Source organism: Pelobates fuscus, chromosome 10 (assembly GCF_036172605.1).
Source record: "Pelobates fuscus isolate aPelFus1 chromosome 10, aPelFus1.pri, whole genome shotgun sequence".
Taxonomy (NCBI): Eukaryota; Metazoa; Chordata; class Amphibia; order Anura; family Pelobatidae; genus Pelobates; species Pelobates fuscus.
The window spans coordinates 18,481,000-18,508,292 of record NC_086326.1 but is presented as its reverse complement, the minus strand read 5'-3'; the positions used below and the strand labels follow the sequence as shown (position 1 = coordinate 18,508,292).

General features: G+C 38.6%; 1 protein-coding gene across 1 annotated transcript in view; it reads right to left on the bottom strand.

Annotated features, from left to right (window-relative positions):
* Positions 1–27,293, bottom strand: part of HPSE2 (heparanase 2 (inactive)) — a 220,444-nt gene that overhangs the window by 144,118 nt on the left and 49,033 nt on the right. The window lies entirely within an intron of this gene.

Below are 27,293 nucleotides of genomic sequence, written 5' to 3'. Positions count from 1 at the left end.
ACGCTCCCGGCCGCGGTCTGGCTTGGGGACCCCCTAGCAAGTGAACACCTACGTGGCCACCCGCTCGTTGGGGCAACCCTACGAACCTGGTTTCGCATCAGGATCACCCTCACGCTTACCACCACCCCGGGCCCACTGACGCCGATAACGCATAATCCGGAACTAGCGGGAGGTCTCTCACCACAGGACATCGCGACCTTCGGACTCTCGGAGTGGACGTACATGCGACAATGGTGCGGAGAGGACGAGCTGAAACAACTCCAGGATTTGATGCCGGAACGTACCCCTACGGGCCTCGATAGGTTCAGGTACTTCCAAACCAAAACATACTACCTAGCCCAACAGGGGAGGCGACTATTCCATAGATCCCTCACAGAATTTGAACAACTCTGCACGAAACGCACACATCTGTGTAGAGAAATCTCGAACCTCTATGCAATGCTTCTGTCGTCGCAACAACCGCTACGCCTCAATCATATAACGCGCTGGGAAGAGAGCACGGGGGTGATGTTGTCGGACCCTCAATGGACTAAAATTCACGTCTTAACACACCAGAGCTCCCTGTGCTCCAAACAGCAGGAGCTCAATTTTAAACTATTGACCAACTGGTACAGGACCCCTGCAAGGATCCACAGGATGATACCAACGGTCCCTGCGACTTGCTGGCGCTGCGGAGAAGAAGACGGCACGGACCTACACATCTGGTGGTCCTGTAGACTCGTAGTCCCGTACTGGCAACAAGTTCACCAGCGGATCACGAACATCATAGACCCGGATCTACCGTTCCAACCGCTCCCGATGCTCCTACACCACACGTCGGTATCCATATCGAAATACAAAAAATCGCTGACTAAACATCTGCTGAACGCTGCTAAATCTCTCATCCCTATGAAATGGAGGACAGCGATGGTACCCTCTTCACAGGAATGGATGGCCAAAGTGGAGGAGATCCGCGGGATGGAACAGCTGACAGCTTCACTGCACGGAACCACAGAACGTTATCTACAAACCTGGACACCCTGGTTAATGTACATATCTGGAAGATAGCCGGGGTAAATGTTACCCTTTGGCTTACAGTGTAGATAGGTCGAGCGACAATAAGAGATATTAAGCTCCTCCGATCCGACTGGGAACCCCCGGTGCGCTCGACTGGCTGGTTGTGGAGACTTGGGGATGGGACCTCGCCCGCCATCACCTCGAGTTGAGAATCCCCCCCCCCTCCCCTCCCAACCCTCCTTCCCCTACCTTACCTCTTGTACCTACATGTTTACACACGCCACGGTTAGCCAGAACTGTAATAGCCTACAACTATACACGTAGCTTAGCTCCTCACACATAACGGTCCACAATACACTCGACTAAGGCTGAGCAGATAACGCAGGCACAAGGTAAACGTACACAGTTGGACGAGGGCACACTGGTTGAAACGGAGAGGCATGCCGAGGTCTCGGACCCCGAGGTCCGCAGATACCCTGTAGACCGATACATATGAACGCCCCACAAGGGCTCCAAGCGCCCGAGACCTAGACAGTGACCCACCAGAAGTATGACTACCCCCACAGAAACAAACACCAGACAATTTAGGTCCCATGTGATGCTCTGACATAGACTCCCATACCCCCGGGAGCTAAGCCCCCACTGCATAGGTAGAGGACAGGGACGGAAGACAAGGTAACAGGACCTGACTCGCCCATGTCAACTTCACCGGTAGTAGAAACGGTATTCTTCAAACTCATGAGTAATGGAACCACTTTACAATATATGTCTGTATTGCTGTATTACTACCGGTACTACCTAGTGTTGGATACCGAATGTATGTTACTTTTCTGTACGTCATGATAACGGGTTCCTTTCCCACGCAAACACCACATGTTAGCAAAGATTGCAGACTTTAAACGTTATTATAGGGGTAATGGGCTCATCCTAGCACGTATCTCTGACAACTGGAAAAGCTATGAAAAGGTAAATGCACTTGTTGAGCGGAGACAGGGAATTACAATGCATAATCTGAATATCAGCCCTTTCCCAGAGTCAGATCAGGCACGGGAAGCGGCCCCTGCAAGTTGGGATGTTCAGGGAAAGCTGTTTGACATGGCCGGATGGGAAAACCCTATCTCAGTTAGTAAGACCGAGCTGTAATAGAGAATGTCACATACGACTGCAGTTCAAGAGATTTCTTATACATAGACACATACAGTGTGACATGTTGCATATCGAGACTATATTTTTACCTGTTCAATACTGTCGAAGTTAATCCTGTATAATGTATAACGTGAATTAACATGTATACCCCCCCTTTTGTTCTGTACCCCTTGAAAATTTCTTAATAAAGAAAGATTGACTATAAACATTATTAAAGAAAGATAAAATAAACAGAAAATGTTGAGCTTTCGGACGCCCAACAAGACCACCTTAAGCTCATCGTCCTCCCTTAGACTAAAGCCTGGTGCATTCCCTGTAAGTAAGACCACCAACTTAAAAATCACGTACCCTGAAGAGAGCTAAACCGGTAAGAAAGCTCGGTGGGTTAATATCCCAGTTGTGGGGATTTATATCTAACATAAAGGTCATAGGTGTAAATATCTGAAGAACATTTAGTCAATGATCTTTGCAGGACAAATTAAATTCTCACTTATTATTTATAAAGGGCCAACAAATTCCGTCGCGCTGAACAATAGGTGGACTAACAGACATTTATTTGTAACAAGACGAGCAGGACGCACAGGAACAGAGGGTATTGAGGGCCCTGCGAAAAAAAACAAGCTTACATTCTAGAGGGATTGGGGCAAAGTGGCACAAGAGGTAAGGGAAGAATGTACATGAAAAAGCAAGGTTAATAGAATAGTTTACAGCGAAGGGTTAGTTTATTGAATGACACAGTTGCAGGAGAGGAAGCAGGGTGGGTAACAAAGGTCCAGGGAGGGAAAGCTATCCACAGTTTAATTGATAAGCTTTCCTAAAGAAGTGAGTTTTTAATAATATTTGAAGGAACTGAAACCGGGTAAGAGTCTAATGGAGCAGGGAAGGTAGCTCTGTTCGTACTCGCACCTCTGACAGTCCTAGAGAAGTCTTGGAGGTGGGTCTCAGAGGTTTGAGTACAAACAGAGAATCGACACAGGACTTTGGCAGAGTCCAGGGGCCTGGACGGGACATACTTTTGTATCTGTGAGGATAGGTATCTTGTGCAGCATTGTGCAGCAATTTGTAAGCAAAAAAACATAATTTTAAATTAAGCCCTATATCTTCCAGGAAGCCAGAGTAAGGACTGATAGAGGGGGGAGGCATGGGAGGTGTGGGCAGACAGGAATATCACCGCTGCATTTATGGACTGTAATTGGCCCAACTGAGTTACAGTAATTTTGTGACAGTGTAAAAAGCCATCACGTCCCCACATGGGGCAAAAGAGGTGACTGTTACCTCAAACAGATTAGACCCCAAAATCTGCCCTAAAAAAACTTGCTATCAAACATTTGGGAAGTAAATATACTTTTGGAAATATGCAAAAACTAGCTAACATGCAGAAATAGCCAAAGGTTCTTTCTCTAAGAGTTCAGGATTGTGCAGATACCCAGCTGGCTTTACCCTCTACACAAATATGCCCCTAATAAATATTACAAAGGTTTATGATCATTTGGAAACCGAGAGATGTTGGCTGAAATCTTCAAGGATGCTTTAGAAAACAAATCTCTTTAAAACAAAATTGATAACTGATGACTTGCAGATTTTTGAAGTTAACTGGGATATTCTGCAATGAATAGGATTGCTTGGTATAATAATCTTTAAAATGTTGCCTAAAAATTAAGGCTGAAAAAGTAGACAGACTCAAGACTAGAAGAAAGGAGATTTTGTCTAAGGCAGAGGAAAGAATTTTCTGCCTGAAGATGCGGTTTTATCAGTCTATGCAGATGTTTAAACAGCAATTGGATAAATATTTGCAAAAACATAATATTCCAAATTTTTGCTATTCACATTTAATTTACTGAAATTCAGAGTTTAAAAAATACCTGGTCATGTTTATTTGTTTCCCTAAAATGCAAAATTGGGATAAATGAAAAGTGGATTAATGATTTAAGGAGAAATACTCCAACTGTACCCCATTTCTATTTTTGTTCATACATTAACAGGCCTACATTTTATTTTCGGGTTTGATTCAATAAGTCCTGTAGTGGCAATTATCAGTAACGCAAAGTGTATTGAAAGTGAATGGCTATGAATGGTTAGGTAATGGGTATCAATACTCCAAAATAATATATATTATGATAGTTAATTCAAAATAATGTTTTAATTGTAGCCAAAAAAAACTTGGAGATTCTTTTTCCAGCTAAGCTATTTTGTTCTAAATTTTGAAATTCAATTAGATTTCCCAACAATTAACACGTTACTGAGAAACCCTGATACACTGATAAAAATAGAGAGGGGGACCCTTCTTGTAAGAATTATGATTTAAAGCAGGTTTGCTGTTTTTTTTTTTTTGACTCCCTTGACTCTCCAGCTGTTACTGTACTAAAATCCCATAAGGCTTTGCCATCTGTTGACTTTTCCAAGCATTATGGAGGTTATTGTCCAACCATGTCTTGAGGGCCACGGATAAACACCTCTGGTGTACAGGAAGCAAGCAATTCCTATTAGACACAAGGATCCATGCAAAGACAGCCACGGGGTTTATTGAAGAAAACTCATAAAACCATGATTAAAGAGTTAAGTAGGACTCTCAGCGCAAGATTCTACACCTGAGATTCATTATGAGAGGCAAGCAGCTGGCCATCCTTTAAACCCCTCTGCAGCCATGCTGTGGGAGGAAGGAATGCAAGGAAGTGTTTAAAACCTTAAGAGGCATTGTAAGACACCCCCTACCTTTCTTATACCGGAAAGACCTCAGTTAATGGCTAACAAGCAGGTTACATGAGGAATCAGTCAGAGAATTGGGCATTTCTGACCATAAAGACAAAATGCAGTGCTGGCACATGCACCATGTTTCATATTCCACTTTTATGTGTCGTATCACCTTACATAAAGTGTGCTGCCCTGCAATATTAGCAATTCAAGTATTGCACTAGGGGAAATCTCAAATGAACCATTCAAGTTAATTAAAGGGACTCCACGTTGGAGTTGACCTATTCATGCTGAAGAATTGCATAAATACATATGCCAAAATAATATCTTTAAAATAATAATATAGTCATGTTTGTCGTTTCGGCATAATTTGGTGGCTCAGCCAATCATGATGCTCGTCTAAAATTCTACAGCACTTCTGATCTTATACTACAAGCAGTGCTCTATGGGAACAACAAGGGCTTCTGGGAGTTGTGTTCCAATGTCATCTTTTTGCAGTAGCTAAAATTGTGTTTATTTGAAACAAATAGAAAATCATTGCAGGATTGGAAGGAGGGGCAGAAAGGGTTGGCTTAAGGGTCAAACTATTTTTTTTTTTTTAAATACAAAAAACATCTCAATTAAATGACCTAGCTTACATATTGCACTCTCAGTGAGTGCCTGAAGCACCCTCCTTTTCCCTTCTACAGTTTTTTTCATGTAGAAGAAGTTTTGGTTTTTAGTACCTACCAAAAGTGGTGGAAGTAAGGACAACTGGTGAACCAGCATCAGGGTCATGGGTGTCCATGGCTTATTGACACACATGGAGAGTGAGGGCTAGTCTGTCTGGACCAATCACAGAAGAGTTACTGTAGCTGAAACGTAATACTTGCCATGAAAGATAGGTGTCAGAACACACAGTGCATCACAACTACAGTCTCTCTTCTATGTGAAGAGCCTTCCACATGTGCATCAATGAGCTTTGGGCACCTATGACCCTGATGCTGGTTCACTGATTGCCCTTCCTTGCTCCACTTTTGGTATGGAAATCAACCACCGCATACTGGGAACAACCCAGAAGATTTTCCCCTTTTGGAGATGCTCTGAAACAGTCTTCTACCCATCACTATTTGGCCCATGTCAAAGTCACACAGATCTTTTTGCTTGTCCATGTTTCCTGCTTCCAATACATGACCTTCATGAACTGACTGTTCACTTGCTGCTTAATATATCACATCCCACCCCACCCTTTGACAGGTGCCATTGTAACCTGTCAATGGTTTTAATGTTGTGGCTTATCAGTGTATTTACCCTAAAAACGTCTCACTAATTCTCATTTGAAAGTCTGGCCATCTGGCAGATACCATACTAATAATCAAACAGGTCACGTACTCTGATCCAACATAGTATAAATGCTTCCTTCTTGAAAACATTGTTATAAATTTACACACCACGATAACAATGTGACACCTTCTTACATTGCATATAGACCATTGTTTATGCTCCCTCGTACATGTTGGGCCCCCTAGTGGCTCAGCCAGGACAGTCTGGTTTGCTTCAAAGAGACCTGTTGAAAACTTCCAGTTGTGTCTGCTCTATGTAGAAATGTAAGTTTTATTAACTAGAGGTTGCTCAGCAACAGCCATTTTTGCCCTGTGGTTAATCCACCTCTTTCTAACCTCTATAGTTGGAGCTATTCTAAGAAAAAGGTCATGTTTACTGGAAAAAGAGATATACAATACATCCCGCTTCTCTGGAATGTTACCAAAGTATTTCAGTACTACATCCACTCCAGCTCTCATGCCTTCTATAACCCTTGGTTTGCCTCCAATAATATACTTACTATTCCAAATTACAGGACAGAAGTATCTTGATTTGTCTGTTTTCACACAGTCCCTTGTTTGTGGAATACCCTACACAAGAAAGTCACGTCTTCTTCCAGATTTAAATCAAAGCAAAACAATCTTGAATCTAGGCCAACAGAAAACTCCACTTAAATTTAAAAAGTATAATTTTACTTATAATGCTTTCGCCAAGTAGTATGAAATAAGTTGTACAATTTGCTTTGTCAGTGAGAATAAATTTTTAAAGGTAATATTTAAAACAGTTAGGAATCTCAACAAATTCATGCCTGGAAAGTTACAGTGAAAAGCTGTCTCTCCCATCGGAGAGACAGAGACTGGGCACTTGACATGTATTATTGTATACTGTATACTGTATTATTTTATCTACTTTCCATCAATGTCTCCCCATAAAGCCTTTTCTAATTTCTGTTTTACTCGAGAGGCATCAAGTACACAGTATATACCCCCAGCCATGGCAATATTTACAGTGGCATAGAAACATAGAAAGTGACTGCAGATAAGAACCATTCGGCCCATCTAGTCTGCCCAATTTTCTAAATACTTTCATTAGTCTCTAGCCTTATCTTATAGTTAGGATAGCCTTATGGCTATCACGTGCATGCTTAAACTCCTTTACTGTGTTAACCTCTACCACTTCAGCTGGAAGGCTATTCCATGCACTACCCTCTCAGTAAAGTAATACTTCCTGATATTATTTTTAAACCTTTGTCCCTCTAATTTAAGACTATGTCCTCTTGTTGTGGTGGTTTTTCTTCTTTTAAATATAGTCTCCTCCTTTACTGTGTTGATTCCCTTTATGTATTTAAATGTTTCTATCATTTCCCCCCTGTCTCGTCTTTCCTCCAAGCTATATATGTTAAGTTCCTTTAACCTTTCCTGGTAAGTTTTATCCTGCAATACATGAACCAGTTTAGTAGCCCTTCTTTGAACTCTCTCTAAGGTATCAATATCCTTCTGGAGATACGGTCTCCAGTACTGCGTACAATATTCCAAGTGAGGTCTCACCAGTGTTCTGTACAATGGCATGAGCACTTCCCTCTTTCTACTGCTAATACCTCTCCCTATACAACCAAGCATTCTGCTAGCATTTCCTGCTGCTCTATTACATTGTCTGCCTACCTTTAAGTAATCTGAAATAATCACCCCTACATCACTAAGTATAAGCCCCAAACAAAGGTGGAAATTGGTTAAAATTAAAATACTTGTTCTTGGATAGAACACTGGATTAAAGATAGAATGCAAAGAGTAATAGTTACTGAAAATGTAAATGGAGTATCAGAAGGTTCGGAGGTTCTATTCTTGGATTAATTATTTTTAATCTGTTACTTAACCCCTTAAGGACCAAACTTCTGGAATAAAAGGGAATCATGACGTGTCAGACATGTCATGTGTCCTTAAGGGGTTAAAGGACAACTGTCACTTCTGTGAAATGTACATAATTAAATAAAACATTTAAAATCACGTATACTTTTATTTTCATTTGATCCTCAGTTTTCCTTGAAATTTATAATGAAGAATTAGCAAAGTACATCACAATCCAGTTCAGACAATGCAAAACCAAGATTAAACATTGCAAAAGAATAGGAGTGATATACACATTGTTTCATTTTCTCTTTCCCGCATGCTTATAACGATGGTAGCTAAGATGAAGGCATACGGTTGCAGGATAAGGAGGTGAGTATTTGTACATTTTTATTTTTCACACCAAACAAATCTACATATATATATATTTGTAAATTATACCTATAAGTAAATATAATATATAACACATTTTTATAATTACAGTACCCCTTTAATAATGTTTCAAGGTGCATCAAAATTAGTGTGTCAATTACTGCAGATCCCCCAAAACTATGGGCTAATTTCCATGCTCGTCAGCAGAAAAGCAGTCATTAAATGGTTACTTCGAACCACTAGAGCTTGTTGAAATAACTTATGTGTAAAGAGTGAAGGGCGTCTGCCTTGCAAAGATTTCTCATTGAGCTTCATTGGGAAGTCTGTGATTGGACAGTCACGGAAAGTCTGGGTGTGGATAGAAGGGGAGGGTTTGCAAAGACAGCAAACAAAGGAACTGCAACTTTTCCAAGCTGGTTTTAGATATACCCCCAATACAAATTATTGCATTATTAAATTACATTTTTATTTGGGCAGTATAGTATATCGTTAAGTATTATATATCTAGTAAATGATTGGGGCTAAAAGTAGATTGTTTTCTTGATCCATTCCTAAATTTAATGTCTGTATGGATGTATTGAGAATTTACAAGCATTAATTTGTCATTTTATCTATATGTGCTATCAGCATATTAAGTGAAATTATGTAAGACAAAATTGCTTTCGTTTTCCAAGGAAAAAAACATCGATAAGAGATCACCTGGCCAACTGAAGGCCAATGGTTAAAAAAAATCACACAAATAGTGAGAATGTCTAAGTCCAATCGAGCACCCAAATGTCTCCATCCCAAAGTACACTTCACTCGCAGATCCAACAAACGACTGGGCACAAGTTGGCAAAAGATCCAAAGCAGGTTTTTTTATCTCAAGCCTTTTTACGTTTATTCGATAAACCTGCTTTGGACTTATATCCCAATGGTTCATACAGTGGTACATTGTTGATAGAGGTGAGAGGAAGGTAACTATAATTTTGCACGTTACCCAACAGCCTTCAGTCAATGTATGGGCAATAACAATGTGACTGCCAAATGAGTTCTAAGATGATTTACGGAAGTTGTTGAAACATGGCTTAGTGCATTACTGACCAATAACATGGATTTAATTTATGTTTTTAACTTCCAAAGTAATTCAACTACAGGAAACAAATTATACTTGTTCCATCTTTGTTGAGCTTTAATGGAAGGGATTAACTGAAAATAATTTAGTATTACAAAAACAAATTACTTTAGTGAAATTCAGTTATGAAAGATAGCGGTAGGAGAATTAGCTCATTCAACCAATTCAAAACAGGATTAATTCATGTATACTTTAGGCAACATGTGTTTTGATTCATTTTGTTCCATTCATGGAATGACAGTTGCTTATGCCCTTCGAGCTTTGAGCAATTCATTTGCGATATATCTTTCCTAGATACATTTCATCATAATCTCTCCAAGATCATACAGTATTTCAAAGGAAAATGTGCAAGGGTGATATTCTGTTCTTTCTGTCTAACCAGAGCAAATGTAATTCAGACCCACAGATACATCTCTATTAGTAAATACTACATTCAAAAATGACATGCAGCCTCCAGTATAATGTAATCCCTTGAGGCTGAGCTATCAGTGTTCATATAAAACTACATAAACATTTCTTTGTTTACTGAAGAATTGGTTAAAGGGACTCTGTCATGTAAGGGATACGTTTGCTTCATTTAAAGAAAAATACATGTTACAACTGAACAAACGACATAAATAATGATATAAAAAATGTCCTCGTCACTTAAAGTTCAATTGTAACTTTTTTGTTTTATTATAAAGAAACCTATTCATATATTTCGTTGGAATTTCGCAAAATACCAACATTTCAAAAGATATACACAGAAAAAGAAGGAACTATTTCGTCTTATGTAAGCCTCAAAAAAACACTGAGATGCAAGAATATTGATGGACTTCCGGCTTCCATGATAGCTGTCACTTGCAATGAATTATGGCAATCTTCTTGCACAATGCACAACAGCTGCCTGTGGCAAATAAATTAAGAAGATCTGTATATTTGAAGAAGATCTGCAGATCCATGTTGTCCATTTCTTTTTAGCACATGCGCAAATATACAAAAACAATGTTCCTGCAGCCTCACCTGTATGAATTAGACTGCCAAAAATGAAGTCGTCGCTAGTAGCAGGGCTGCATTAAGGTGGCTGTAAACAGCTGCTTTCTTTGTGCTATCATATATTTGTGTTAATGTTTCAATCTGCTCATCAGTTTTATGGACCAAGGGTTGTATTTTATTGTTGTTTTTTTTTTTCTACGATTGAATATAAAATGTAACGTTAGTCTGAACTGTTAGACACAAAGAAGATATAATCTCATAAAACAAATGTCTTCTTCTAAAAAGAGCCTGTTGCTGAGGATTTGTAGATTGTGATGTAATTCTGAGACGGTAACTTCACAATAAAAAAAAGTGTCAGAATTTGAAATGGCTATCTTAGCCACACATACTTATTCCTGGCTATATAAAAATAACAATAACATGTTCATTTTGTAGCTTTGTAAAGTTATTGAAACCATTGCAGTAATTATATATGTTGATATTAAGCTTTAGTGTTTAACAAATATATGAAGTGCTTAGAAGGCAAACACAATTTTAGGAACTAATGAGTGTAGCAGCAACTAACAGGTGTTCCCATAGAGATCTGTATGAAACAATCACCCACCCAAAAAAATGATGATTTCTAGCTAACGGATTTCTTGGAAATGTCCGATCCACATAGAGATAATCCGTTATGCGTTGAGTTACATAAAGCACAATCATGGTTCTATACATACTTGTTTTGTATTCTACACACAACACATGGTAACTGGTAGAATTGATGTATTTTTGTTGGAGTGTTCACACCATGTGATATCATGTAACTGGAGAAGATGGAACAGATTTTCACAAAGAAAGGTTGTTATGGTGAGAGAAACACGTTCAAGGCCTCCAACACCTAATAACATATTCTTCTTTTTAAAGCATGTCTAGTTATCAACCACGAACACAGGTCTTTGGACAATAGCAAAATAACATCACGTTCGGGGCTGTTCGATATACTGGGAATTGTGAAGAAATGACAGAAGTGCAAGATGTGTGAGTTTTATGTCAAAATATAAATATTGGGGGGGAAGGGCAGAGAGAAAACAATTTGGGTATTTTTTAGCCTATATTGTTAAATTCAGTTCACCTATAATTATCCACACATTTCCAGCTTTGTGAATAATCCCATGTATAATCAGACAAAGAGAGTTAACCAAGGAATGAACACAGAATCAGGGGCTGGTATTATGAATAAAATATCACATACATTTTATTATTATCATTAACATGTTTACGAGTGCATAAATTCATGGTGACAGCTATGTTTTTATATGTGACAGCTATGTTTTTATATACCCCTTTCTGTCTCATTAGAGATATCTTTGCCAGAAGCTCAAGGAAGCAGGCTGAAGGGTCAGTGTTAGGACCCGCTTAGGGGGGGGTCTGCCTTGACGTTGGCAGGCGGGCATTCCCTCCAATGGCCATTGGAGCAACTAAATGACCTCCATTTGCCTAAATATACATAGGGATTAAGGAGAAAGCGCAGGTAACGTTTTTCTTTTCTTTGGTTTTTACTATATATTGGGGCTGATGTGTGTTGTAGTCCTTGCTGCTTAAGCGCAGGACTTCTCTTTTTGTATATGTTTTTATATGTGTCACACTGTGCTAGATATTAGCTGCTGTTGCGATACTCTGGCTTTTTTCAAAGATAGCTGAACCCCCCACCCACACAAAAAAAAGAAGTGAAAAATAGGCACTCTTAACTTAACTATATAGCAATATCGGTAAGCATCAAACAATCCCCTGGACATGGAATTCCTCCAACAAGCTCTTTACAATACAGTAAGGAAAGAAATCGATATAAGGGCATATATAATACTTAATACAATTTTTTAGTTTAGACTGGATTTTGTTGAAACATTTACAAAAAAAAAGGCAGAAATAAATAAAAGGGCAAACTGCTTACATATATAATACATAAAAGGATGCCATGTGGGGGGGCAGAGCCGAGCAGGCAAACCAACAAGTCGCACACACCATGAGCTCCGGCCGCGGGGGCTTAACTGAGTCAATAACTCGGGGCACAATGACGAGACCCACCCGAAACCAAGCCCACCGGCAAGCTGCAGCATCTGTGCACCCGGAGATACCTAAATCGAGCCCCGGCATGTCCGAGAACCGCCGCGGCCGCCTTCCCGCCCGACTCTGCGACACACAAGCGAAGGGAAAAGGCTTCCCCCCCCCCCTGTGGACCGGTGGGGGATATCCCGGTCCCCGCCAGAAGGGAAATCTTGCACGTCACACCAAGCGATGGCCCCTGCTAGCACCCCATGTAAAGTGGTGGCGACGGTCTCCAAGATGGCGGCGCAGAACGACCCAGCTACACGAGACTTGCGACAACATTGCCTCACCCCAGGCACCTACACCCAAGCTAGGGACCCCATCTCTGAACTCTTTGACCGATTCTGGGCTAAATGGATAGTACGACTGACACCAGTGAAGTCCCTCTCCACAATGCCCACACAAGACGGAATCTATGGTGGGAAGAGGTCGGGGCCTCCATCTCAGGGCACGAAGAAGTCCCAAGCTACGAGCCCCCATAAAATGGACCCTCCCGGGCTGGGAGCAACGAGGGGAACACCCCACAAGTGCCGACCACACCGGCAGAGAGCTACTAAGCGGCGAACCAAACAGGGCAACACCGCTCACCGCTATATCCCACAAGGGATGACCCAGGACCACACTGGACCCCAGGTCAGTGGCAGGAGGGCACCAGCTCCAACGCAGGCCCGGGGCAGAGGGGACCCCCCGTTTCCACACCGCAATGCAACTCCCACCATGCAAAGTAACCCTGGCGAAAGACACCGGCAAGGAAGACCACGGGCCTCCTGGGGCCATCGAATACACAAAGGCAAGATGCTGGGCTCAAAATGAGACAGAAGCATAAATGCCACCTTGATTAACCCACAAGCACTTACACCCTACATGGCGGAAGAATCACGACAAGAAAGGAGTAACACTGCCGCTCCACACAGCCCTATGGATCAACCTCACATATCAGACCTGGGCCAAAGCAGAGGAAAAGCGACAAGGACATCTAAACGGGACTGTAAAATACCCCAGGCAGGAGTTGGCTGAACGGGACATTTACCACCTCAGATAAGACATCTGCCCCATATTGCTCCCTATCTGGGACTGAATATAACCCATACCTGCTTTGAATAATCGTCCTAGTTAAACTATTTGTTAAATATAAACGTACGTTTTTAACTAAGCCTATGACCCTACAACCTTATAGCAAAGTTGGAAATGTATAGCTGAATTAGCATTTAGTAATAGCAGCGTTGATTTAACTTTTTGCATTACTTAATTAAAAAAAAATGATGACCCTTAAGTTGCCTTAACCGACGGCCCGCCTAACCTGTTAACTATGCCTTATATCCAGAGTGCACAGTATGTTTATGCCTTACTACATAATATCTTGCACAACACATTTGACATCCCTAACATGCTTGTTACGGATTGCTAGCTTGTACTATTTTCTGGGGCAACACAACCTGCTTATAGATCGCAGACACTATAGATGAGTACCTAACTTGCTCTACACATAATGCACTAAGCTAGTCTCTTCCCAATCGTGCCTTAGAATGGGAGCAGTAATCTTTCACTATAGCACGCTACAGCGGAGTTAAGCCCGTGTGAATATGAGTATGTTTAACGTTATTAAGCTGTGGCAGAATCCAGTTACTCTACCCAGAGCGTTTGACCTGTCGTTCCGTAAGCTACCAATACCATGTTGACGTGTACTAAGCGAGAGCCAGAGCTGCTTAACACATAGCATGACTAACCTGTTATATTTTACACATATCTTTAACAATAGCTTGTAAAACAATGTTTACTCAACGTTTCAAAAACAAAAAATATATGGCAGTCCTTCGAAGGAGTGTATTATGTACCATCTTATTTCCACCAAATGTCTTACCCCATTCCGCCTCCTCTCTTCATTCTGTACCCCATAACGCAAATGCCATAATAAAAGAAAGATTGACAAAAAAAAAAAGGATGCCATGTGTAAGATAAAATGTGCCGACCACTGTTAAAATTCCAAAAATGCTATTCAACGTGACAGTTCAATGCCCAAATAAAAAAAAAAAAAAAATATCAGTGTTTAGTAGATCTACTCTCAATGCAGACAAGCATTCATTTAATTATGATTTTCTTTTCATTTGGGTTATATTATCACTATTATTATTATTATTATTATTATTATTATTATTATTTATAAAGGGCAAACAAATTCCGTAGTGCTGTACAATGGGTAGACTAACAAACGTGTGTTTGCAGCAAGATAAGCTGGATGCTCGGGAGCAGAAGGTGTTGAGGGCAACAAGGTTACATTCAAGAGGGAGTGGGGTAAAGTGGCACAAGAGGTGAGGGAAGTATGTATTTTATGTACAGAAATAAGTAGGTTGCTAGATCAGTGAAGGGTTAGTTTGTTGGATGACACGGTTGCAGGAGAGAAAGCAGGGTGGGTAGCCATGGTGCTGGGTGGGAAAGCTATTAACAGTTTAATGCATGTTTTCTTTTAAAAGTGGGTTTTTAATTATCTTTTGAAGCAACTGAGACTGGGTGATGGTCTAATGGAGCAGGGAAGGGAGTTCCATAGAAACAGAAATACCCTAGAGAAGTCTTGAATGTGGGCGTGAATGGTGCGAGTACGAACAGGTAATAGACGCAGATCTTCGGCAGTGCATAGGGCCGTGGACAGGACGAACTTGTGTATCAGTGATGATAGGTAGGTAGGAGCAGCGTTATGCAAAGATTTGTAAGCAAGCACCAGAATTAAAAGATAAAAATAGATTGTTGCAGTTGTCTTGCCTGCAGCATTTGCAAGCCCTCCCCTTCTAACCCCGACCAGACTTTCTGTGGCTGTCCAATCACAGACTTCCCTCTACAGTTCTTTGCAAAGTATTTACAAGGCAGGTGCTCTGGGCAATTGCTGTCTTTTGAGTTTAGATACACTCAGCTAAACAACAAGGAAGTAACAGGATCTGCTATCTGGTTGACAGCCGCGTGGTGTAATTTGAAATCTGCACTTTTTTTAAAATTAAAAAAGAGCACGCACTATTCACACATAAAGCTTTTCCATGAGCTAAAATGCTTTAGGGGTCTGGAGTGTGCCTTTAACATTTGCAAATCAATCTGATGGGTGAAAAATGGCAAGGTCTGCGTGTGACTGACTAGTGTTTTATAAATACGAACAAAGTAGATAACATTTGCACTTTTTTTACAATTTGCATATTTGTTAATTTATTGAAACATTTATCAGAGCCAGTTTTCATGATACTTTGCCGTGAGAGAATTAATGCATTAAAAGTTGGCCCCTATTTTAATTGCACCTATGCACATTTTGTTTCCAAGCGGTAGGCAGGCAAGGAGGCCAGTTGTCATTATGCCATCATTTTTTTGATTTGAGAACCAATTTTATTACTTATGGCAAAAAAAAAATGGAAAACAAAAATCTTTAACCAGTCTGAATTGGAAATGAATTTCTCAAGTTAAACTGGCCATTTGTTGAATAAGCTTTTTAGTCAATGTTTTTGTATATCTGATGCTACCAAGTTTCCGTGAACGTTCAATCTCTATAAAACTGGTGTGGGCAAGTGGTTTCTAATCGGTTCCAAAACAGTGACAGATAAGTAAACACGCTGATAAAACCAAGTGATTTCAGAAGGAAAAGTTATCTCATTTGTATACTCCCCTAGCCAGTCGGACAACCTCAAATATGCCTGAGTTCTGTTTACCAGCTGTACAAATCTATCCAAAACTATTTAAACAGTTTGTCTCTTCATATCCTTCCATGTAAATACTGCACCAATAAATGGCTTTGCTTATATTTTGGGAATACTTTCATAGCTTTGATAGCCACCCATATTTTATTTTTTTTTACTAGAATTACACAAATACTGTTTTATAATACAAGTCCACGACATTAATATAAACTGTAATAGCCCGTCTAAGAGTCGTAAGTCTCCGGTGACATGGTGACGTGAGTATGGAAGCCAGGAGGGTGCACGGAATCTCTTGGATTCTTTGTCCAGTTTCGATGAGTCAATAAGTAGGAGATATTGCTACAATAGTATTTTCAATATATTTGGTTTGGGTGCTTCATAGAAGCAAGTGGGTCAACTGAACTGTGAGGAATTCAGACCCTATTTAACCCCTTAAGGACACATGACATGTGTGACATGTCATGATTCCCTTTTATTCCAGAAGTTTGGTCCTTAAGGGGTTAAAGTGTCCCTTTCCCTATGCTCTTTAAATATTAATGGTTATACTCTTTCTTTGTCATTTGATATCATTTCTTTTTATTATACTCTCTTTCTTGTGCTGGATCTTAGTATCTGGGCACAGCCATTTTGTTCTCAACTTTACTTAGAATATCGCTATTTCAATTACACATTCCAATGATTTATCATTTATATATTTTTTATTTTATATATTTTTTTTTTTTTTTTTAAACGGCTGTATGTTTGATCCTAGTCTAAGTTTGTAAGTGAATGCATGTAGGATGAAAATGTGTCTAGCAAGTTTTCGCACTCTTTCCCTTATATGTACATGGGATTGAGAAATATATAACTTGCACGTTGGATTCTTGCAGCCATGATTTGCTCCATAGTGCTTCTACATTTTAATCTTGAGATTTATTTGGCATTTTGTTTTTTAAACCAGAGAGCATCAGGGTAACATTCAGAGAGGGAGAATAGGAGACCATATGTCACAGTTAGAAGTTTGACAAATGGTTCCAATAAATCCATTCTCTAGATAAAGCTGAACCTTGGTTGTTGGTCACTGTTTTTCAAATTCCTGTGTAACCTTAGATGACTTTTTACATTAAGCTACATGACTTTAGGCCGGGGTATCAAATCTGGGCTGCTGTCTCCTGATTAGTAAAGGAACAAATTCTGCCGCCTGCGGTGGATTTACTAGCCCTTTTTAGAATCCATTTCGGATTTGTGAATGTTCTGTCTAAATGTTTGCACCTGTTGTGCATGTTATGCAAAGGTGGCTGTGTCTTGACAAAATCACTCACGGATCAAATCACTGCCTCGTTGCGTTTGTTGACCATATTAAAAGTAAATTAAACCCACTACGGGCTGCGAAACCTGCTTGATTTATATATGAGCATTCGAAGGGGGAGATCCTATCCTGTGCAGATTCAGAGAGCTTCTCTGAATATCACTTGGCATCCCTCCTGCATTGTGTCAGGAAAAGGGAAGGTAAAGGTGTATTGCTTCTTAAAATGGCACTGTTACCCCTCAACCAACCCCGGCCCACAAAAAAAACAAAATCGAGAATTTCATAAAGATACAGACTTTACAAAATGCTCTTTTTTTTTTTTTTTTTTTTTTTAGTATAAATTCTTTTATTTAATTTCTTACACACATACATTTAACACTATGACTACATAAGTCCAATAGTTTTAACATGATTAGCACATTTAACACATTTACATAATACAGAATACAAAATACAAACACAATACAGTGTTATCTGCCGGGTCAGGCATTGAGAGGGGATATATCATTAACTCATGTCTCTAATTCTTTCTGAGCTCAGGTAAATCCTAATATGCTTTATGGCCGATTTTCAATTTTGTTGAGCCACCCTTGCCATAGGTCTCTCCTTTTGGGGGCATTCAAATATGGGATGCTCAGATCTCTCTCCATCATTGTCTGAAGACGGATTTGGTCCTTAATCGTATCCCAATTGATCGTTTGGTTTGATTTCCAATTCCGTGCTAAGACAATTTTGAATGCGATAAAGCAGTGAATAACAAAGCATTTGATACTATAGACCATCTTTGGCCAGTGCATGTGTAGCAAGACTATCTCAGGTTTCATTTCTAACTCTATTCCGGTTATCTCTTTTATGAATCTTAGCATTCTCTTTATAGAGCTCTGGATTTTTGAACAACTCCACCAGATATGGATAAATGAGCCTACTTCTTTATCACATCTCCAACATTTAGAAGATACCCCTGGGTACATCTGGGACAGCTTACTAGGGACTAGATACCATCTATAGATGACCTTATAGTAAGATTCTAATAGATTTAGGCATTGGACCTGTCGACGAGTAATATTTATGGCTTTACACCACTCATCCTGATCTAACGGACATTTCAGATCACTCTCCCATTTAGTTTTCTGAGGGAAGCTAACCACTTCATTCATGTTTCTTATAGCTTCTATTGCTTTAGCTAGGACTTTTGGTACATTCTGGTTTGAGAAAATGTTTTTTATCATCATATACGCTTTTCCAAGATCTTTGCTAAGGTGTTTCTGCAGAAAGTATTTAAGTCTCAGGTACGTAAATACTTCTCGCTGGGACAGATGGAATTTCTGTACAATAGTATCAAAAGGCAATATGTTAGCTGCACCTAATATCTGCGAGACTTTATATATTCCCTGGGTTCGCCAGCTATCTAGAGAGATGTCCCTCATATTAGCTTCTATTGTTCTCAGATTTGCTGTATCCAAAATCGCATGTTTTAGAGACATTTTCATTTTGATTTCCTCCCAGACTGGCACCATTTGAGCCCATATAATATTATTTTTAATATCGATCTCCATTTTACCTAAGGGTTTTGTATTCCATAATATGCCCTCTGAACTTTTTAGACCTAAATCTTCCATTTCCATACAAAACCAACTTTCTTTCTTAGCCGTCACCGTCTGGGACCTGTACATATGTGTAATCACGTTTGCCCAGTATATAACTCTTATATTGGGAAAATTTAATCCACCGTCCTTGGTTTTTAATGATAAGATTTTCCTGTTTATTCTATTTTTCTTACCTTTATTAATAAAGTTCTCTAAATTATTCTGTAATAATGTCAACCAACTATCTGGAACCCTGAGTGGAATCATTTGAAATAAATAGTTCCACTTAGGGATAATATAGGAGTTGATGACATTAATACGACCCCACCAGGTAATCTGCGCACTTCTCCAATCTTTGAGTAGTAAGTTTGTACTTTTTAACAAGCTTAAGAAATTTTCTTCCATCATTCTCTCTATATTTTTCGTAATGGTTATTCCTAAGCAGTCAAACTTCTGAGGTGCCCATGTAAATGCGTAGAGATTGCTAATTTCCTCTCTTGACTTTTTATCTAATTCAATGCTCATCACGACTGTTTTTTCATTGTTAAGTTTATAATTTGCTAGTTGGCTATACCGTCTAACTTCTCCCATCAGATGTTTCAAAGATCTAACTGGGTCAGTGATTGTCAGAAGGATGTCATCCGCATAGAGACTAATTTTTAGTTCTTTTTCTCCTATTTTGTATCCCTTTATATCTACATTGTTTCTAATATTTTCCGCTAAGGGTTCTATTGAGAGGATGTATAATAGAGGTGAGAGCGGGCACCCTTGTCTGACTCCATTATTAACTGATACCCAATCTGAACATACATTAGGGCCTACTATCCTAGTAGAAGGGTTTTTATATAGGGCCATAATTCCTCTTATCATCCAGCCATCTATTCCATAGGCTTCTAGGGTTAGTTCTAAAAACTTCCAGTTTAGCCTATCGAAGGCTTTTTCTGCGTCGACTGCTAGGGTCATAAGAGGAATATGTTTCTTGTTAGCGTTGTCTATAACACTTATAATTCTTCTTGAATTGGATCCCACCCATCTATCTGGTATGAAACCTATTTGATCATTATTGATAAGAATTTTAATAATACTTTTAAGGCGGTCTGCCAGGATGGATGAGAATATTTTTACATCTGAGTTGATTAGAGAGATGGGACGGTAGCTAGATACTACAGCTGGATCTTTTCCTTGTTTCAGGATGGGAAGCATATTTGCTCTTGTCATCTCTTCCGGGAAGCTACCTATTTTCACTGCATCATTAAACGCTAGTGCTAGATGTGAACTCAAAATAGATTTATAAGTATGAAAAAACAAATTGGAAAACCCATCTGGGCCTGGTGTTTTTAGCTTCTGGGTTTTAGATATAGCCCTAATCACCTCGTCCTCTGTAATCCCTTTATTCAAACTATCCTTCTGAATTTGATCTATTTTTTTTAACTTTGTACTGGTTAAATATTCTTTAATCTTTATTACAGAGGTTTCTACGGGAAGATTGTATAATGACCCGTAGTAATCTCTAAAACAGTCTCCAATCTCTTTTGGATTTATATAGGTATTTGAGTTATATACAATCTTGGATATGCGCGCCTTAGCCTGTTGTTTCCTCAGCTTATTAGTTAACATCTTGTCTGTTTTATTTCCTCTACAGTAGAATCTAAGTTTTAATTTCTTTATATTATTTGCTATCTTAATATTCAAACATTGTAAAATATTTTTTTGAACTTCTGCTATTCTTCTACCTCTCTCCATAGTAGGCTCATTTTTATTATCAGTTGTAAGCTTATAGAGTTCAATATGCAGGTCTCCTAGTCTTTTTTCTTTACCTTTAGCTTCATGGTTTAGCTTTATAAGGTAGCCTCTTACCACTGCTTTGAAACAGCACCAAGTGTTGAGATTTGAGGTATCTAAAGGGTCATTCTCCTCAAAAAAGCATTTTATCAGATTCTCCAGCTTGGACTTGCTATGTTTATTATATAGCAAATAATTATTTAATTTCCAAGTTGAGTTACTTCTAGCTGTCAAATTGTCTTTTAGTTCAAATATATACATACTATGGTCCGACCAGACGTTTTCTACAATATCTATCCTAGTCAAGTTATCTACTAGATTCATATTTCCCCAGATCATGTCAATTCTTGAGTATGTGTAGTATACTCTCGATAGATGAGTATAATCTCTTACATCCGGATTTTGGAGGCGCCAGACGTCAAATAAATCATAATTGTTTTTAATGTTGGTCAAAGAACTAGCGTTTTTAATTACTGCTTTATTCAGTGAGCTCCCTTTCAGCAATTTTTTATCTTTTTGTGGATCCAGTATGCAATTAAAGTCGCCCGCCACTATATATATCCCTGTTTTAACCAAATCCGCTTTGTTTAATATTTTCTTTAATTGGGAAACTGGAGCCACATTCGGAAGATATAGATTAATTATGGTGAATTTCACGTCATTTATCTTCGCCACCAAAATCATAAATCTGCCTTCCGTATCTAAATCCTGATAGAGTTTCTCCCACTTAACCCTATCCGAAATTATCATTGCTACACCTCTTTTCTTTTTATCTTTCATGGATGCATGTAGGATAATTGGAAACTTATTACCTCCCCATGTGGGTTTCTCATTTTGTCTCCAATGTGTCTCCTGGACTAAGCAAATATCAATCTTTTCTTTTATCATTTGGTTGCGTATCATAGATCTTTTATGCATAGTATTTAGGCCCTGAGCATTTATAGACAGAAACTTAACCATATTTACCTTCTCTCTCTTTATTTTCTAGCCTCTTGCCTTTAAGACCCTTCAGATAACACATGTTCATAACAAACAACACTACATTAATCGGGAACCTTTTCTGGTACCACATCTTTACCTATCTCGCCTAGGACTAACCTTAGTCTCTAGCGGATAGCCCCCGTCTCGTGAGTAGATCGCTACTCCGAGATTTATGCTTAATATAAGCATCAGGCGGGACTCTAAGTGAGAGTCGAGGAGGGGCGACTGGGGGAGGGAAAGGGAGAGGGAAAGAAAAAAAAAAAAAAAAGAAAAAAAAATATATATATATCCTTTCTTTCTTTTCTCTCTTTTTTTTCTTCCTTTCTTCTATGATTTAAACTGTTTCCAATTTGCACTAACCAATTTTATAGTGGCGTATTAAAAATACTACCTTTTAGTTATAACGATCTCTGTAGGCTCTAGGTTTTCTAGTATAAATTATAATGATACGTTCTCTACCCATACCCTTATATATGTATTCTGTGATAAAAAAAAAAAAAAAAAAATATATATATATCCTTTCTTTCTTTTCTCTCTTTTTTTTCTTCCTTTCTTCTATGATTTAAACTGTTTCCAATTTGCACTAACCAATTTTATAGTGGCGTATTAAAAATACTACCTTTTAGTTATAACGATCTCTGTAGGCTCTAGGTTTTCTAGTATAAATTATAATGATACGTTCTCTACCCATACCCTTATATATGTATTCTGTGATAAAAAAAAAAAAAAAAAAAAAAAAGGCACTCGTGTTAACATTCCTCGTTTTAAACTTTTTCTCCATATTACCCTTAACCGATTCAGTAGTGCCGTGTGCTTGTGCAAGCTTTTGGTTATATCGTTCTCTATAAAACTCTTAGATTACTAATATAATTGTAGAGATTATTTCTCTCACCTCACCTTTATCTATGTTTCTATACTAAGTAATTGTTCCACACTTTCCTAAAACCCTTTTAGCCCCACACCGGGCATCTCATATCTTAAAATCCTTTACTGGATCAAAAGTAGGTATATCTCCAACCTAAATCTAAAAAAAAACAAAAAAAAAAAAAACAAAAAAAAAAAAAAACACTCGTGTTGTCATACCTCAGTTTAAGCTTTTTTTCCTTATTCCCCTTAGCAAATTCAATAGTGACGTATAATTATAAACACTTTCAATTGTACCGTGCTCTGTAAACTTTTCAGTTACAAATATAATTCTAGTAAATTGTTTCTCTATCTCTATGTTTCTATAGTAAGTGATTTATTCCCCACATTTCTAAAACAATTTTGTCCCCAAGTGGGCATCTTGTATCCCTTATAGATATATCTTAGCCCATACTCTTCTTACAAAAAAAAAAAGAAAGAAAAAAAAAAAAAAAAAAAAAAAAAAAAAAAAGCATTAGTTGTTTTCCGTGCCCTTTCCCTTTTAAGCTTGTAAATAGATCGGTCCAAACTTCTGCTTCTCTAAAATAGGAAAGCTTTCTTTTCCTCAATAGTCCGGGTGAATAGATCCTCTTTACCAACTAATTTGGATGAAGTGTAACTTGCATAATAGAGTCTTTAAGTTTTCTCTCCTCCTTTGAACTTCCTTTGAACTTCCCTTTTCTCTCGTTCCTTCGCATCCTTCTCATAGAGAGCAATGAGCTCCGGGCTTAACCTTAATATGCTTAACCCATTTCAAAAAAAAAAAAAAAAGCCACCGCCTTCTTCTTTTACTCCCATATCTCTCCTCTCCCCCAGCTCTCTTAAAGTTATTAGAGGGTTAATGATTTTGTCCATGCTTCTAGTTCTTTAGCTGAAGTGAATGGTATCCATTTTTCTTCCCACCACACAATTATTTTGGATGATTGTACCCATTTGTATTTCACGTTTCTTTGCTTCAATGGGTCTAAGGCTTGAAAAAATGTTCTTCTCCATTTTCTTGTTTGCATTGAGAGATCTTGGAATGTAATGATGTCCTTAAATTTCTCCGATAAGTTGTCCTTGTTCCTCAGCAGGTTTAACAATTGTTGTTTGTATGTGTAGGAGGAGAAGCAAACTATTACATCTCTTGGATAATGGGCAGGAACTTCATGAGGCTTTCTTAATCTATGTGCTCGTTCTATTATAGGTTGAGATATTTCCTTCTGCAAGCCAGCTTCTTGAAAGAAAGAGAGTAAGAAATCCTGTAATTGGTCTTGGGTTATAGATTCAGATATGTTTCTGAAACGAACATTGCACCTCCTCGACCGATCTTCAAGGTCTCTAATCTTTAAGTTTATTTGCTGTATTAAAGCTTCTGTTTGAGTGTTCTCCCGTTGCATATTATTTATTTGGTCTTCCATTCTATCAATTTTTTCTAATGCCGAGCTCAATTTGGTATTAATTCTCTCCATCTCCATTTTAATTGTATTTGAGCTGTTAACAATCTGGCTAGCAATCTGTGCCATTTGCTCGTCTAGTTTGTTCACCAGGAAATCTTGAGACACATAATTCGCATAATTCTTATGATCTGTATTGAGCACAACTGTTGTTTGCGTGTTCTGATCATGGAATATCGTTTCGTTCTCTTTGTGCCCCGGTTTTTCTTTGTTGGGGGAAAAAAAACCTGACAACCTAGTTGGCTGAGAGTCATCTTTTTTTTCTTTGCTTTTTATTTGTCTCTTAGACGCCATATTGGATTTCTTTCCTGAGTCTGAGGGAAGGAGGTTCGCTCAGATTCTTTCAGACCGCTTTCAAGCCTCTTTCAAGCCGCTTTGACTTTTAGCAGCAGCAGCGAAAACTTCCTTAGGTACAATTTTTATATGCAGAGATTTTGCAAAAGATTTTACCAAGATTTTGTTGCAAGGTTTTGTTGCTACTATATCCTGCTATATCCTGCTTGTTACTATGTTTTACCAGAAGTAAACTTTAATAAAAGTAGAGTAAATTATAATACCGACGTAGATAGAAAAAATAGGGAGAAAAAAAAAAAAAAGAAAAAGAAAAAATTCCCACTACGGTTATATGTGGGCTTAACTTATTTAACTTATTTAACTTGGACCTCCTATTTGTAGGCAACAATTTTTGTCCCCTTGTCTTTTCGTCCCCTCCAACTGAGTCAGGTCTTATCCCCCAACGTGGTTTAAATATTTTAAGCACAAATTTTAAGCACTTCCCTTATCGATGTAGAGCTATCCGCTCACTGCTCCGCTCACTGCTCCGTTTTTGCTCCGTCTCTGCCGGTTACTCCGCTTACTCCGTCTCTGCCGCTACCGCTTACTGCTCCGTCTTCCCCATCGAGTCGTGATCGCTTGTAAGCCGCGGTCGCTGCCTACTCCCTCATCTCCCGCCGGGCGCCTCTCACACGCACCTCCTAGACCCGCCTCCCGACGTGCTCACGTCCTCACGTGCACGTCCGCCCACATCGGCCACATCCCCTGACTTTACAAAATGCTCTTAAAGATTGATTTTGGATTTCACTAAATTAGGTGTCCCTAAGCAGCGATGTAAAAACTGCCTTTTCTCTGAAAAGACAGTGTTTACAGCAAAAGGCCTGCAGGCACTGACTTTACTTACCAGAATAACTACATTAAGCTGTAGTTGTTCTGGTGTCTATAGTGTCCCTTCAAAATAAAAAGTAAAAACTATGTTCCCCTGCACACCACAGCCATGCAAATTCAAGCAAAGCAGTCACCATCTGAAAAGACCACAGAAGGTGACAGAGCTGACACTTTATAACTAAACTTGGATGGACCTGAACATTCTATCTTAAGGAATCATTAGAGACTATGCTGGACAGAAGTAGGACATACCAGTAAAGAACGATTTTCTTACTTACTGGTATGTCCTACTTCTGTCCAGCATAGTCTCTAATGATTCCTTAAGATATTCAGGGTTGATTCTTAGGAGCAGCACACAATGTAGAGTCCTTGTTATACTAAAATAATATTGAGCTAACTCTACAACTGGTTCCAAAACGGACTATCTGTATCTAAGAGGGGCTCCATTCAGCAGGATTCAAACCATATTACAGTCAATCTTCTCTACCAGATAGGTACCTGCAACCTAGGCACCTTACTCAGATTCCCATATTTAAGAATATATTTTCTTGCGAAATGGACATGTTTTTGCAGAATGCTCCTCATAAACTCTGTCATCTAAAATAATGAAACCAGCATGCCTCGTCTTTAAATAAATGTAATAATAAATCACAAAGAGTACAATCTGTGCTTGTTAAAAACAGCAATATTTCTGTCATTCATCGAGGAATAATCTAGAAAGAATAATGTTCACTTCTTAAAAAGGCATCCGTAAGGACATAAGTCTAAAAGAGGTATAGTGATTTACAGTGAGTTCTAATAGGAGAACATGACAACAGAATGGCAATCATTCAGCAGCAGATGCCATAAATCACGTATTTTAAGTAAATTTTAGGCACGTCTTTATGTTACGTGTAGTTTGTCTTGCAACAATTTTTGTGTTTTGGTTTTTTGGTTTGTTTTTTTACGTGGCTATTACACGTCCGAACAATAAATGTGGACAGTATGCTGACATTCACAAACTCAAAAATATTGACTGGTAAGTAAATTTAAGACTATATTTATTGTTTAGATTTATGCTGAGCAGGTATCCCGTCAAATGCCAGATAATAAATAATAATAATATAACATATCATTTATATCAAATAATATTAATATATAATAAACATTATGTAAAAAAATAATGGGAGAACCGAAATGACAACCACAATCTACAAAACTGTTCTACTTTGAACGGACTACTATTTAACATTATGTCAGCTGTAAAAGAAGTCTTACAAATAGCAATCCATGTCTTTCCTTAGCAACATCAAGCAATGAAATATTTCAAAGTGTCCAAATAGTCATAAGCCAAATTTCAGCGAATGTAAAATGATGTATTGGAAGTGGGAACAGTAATAAAAATAATGACACTATCTATACTGTATGAGAGGAGCAATGATCTTAAAGTTGACAAGGATATATGCACGCTTCACAGGGCATTGGATATGTGCCACAAATGTACAACCTCCAAAATTAACGCAAAGCTGTTCTAATCCTCAACGATGTTGGGGTTATGAAGTAAAGTGGCGGGTATTGTTTTATCTCCAATGAAAACATGCATTTAATTATGCATTTTTTCATTTATAAAAGTGACAATTTCAAATACAAATTAGCACTTTTATAAACGTCAATCAAGATTAGATGAAGTGCTTATGTGTGTTAAGTGTCCCTTTTAGCAGTTCAGTTTTGTAGAGCACACTTTTTTACTTTGGTAACTTTTGGGCAAAAATCCCTTCGAAAAATACACACACACATATTCATACTCACACGACGTGTTTGCTAAACACTCTGCATAATTCTATAGGGAGCTGGGAAACTATCACCGCGGGACCCCAGCCAGGAGGATATAATTATTCAATGCAGGGTAATAACTTCTTGATCCAAGGATAAATCTGACTGCCATTCTGGGGTCAAGAAGGAATTTGTTTCCTAGTTTGTG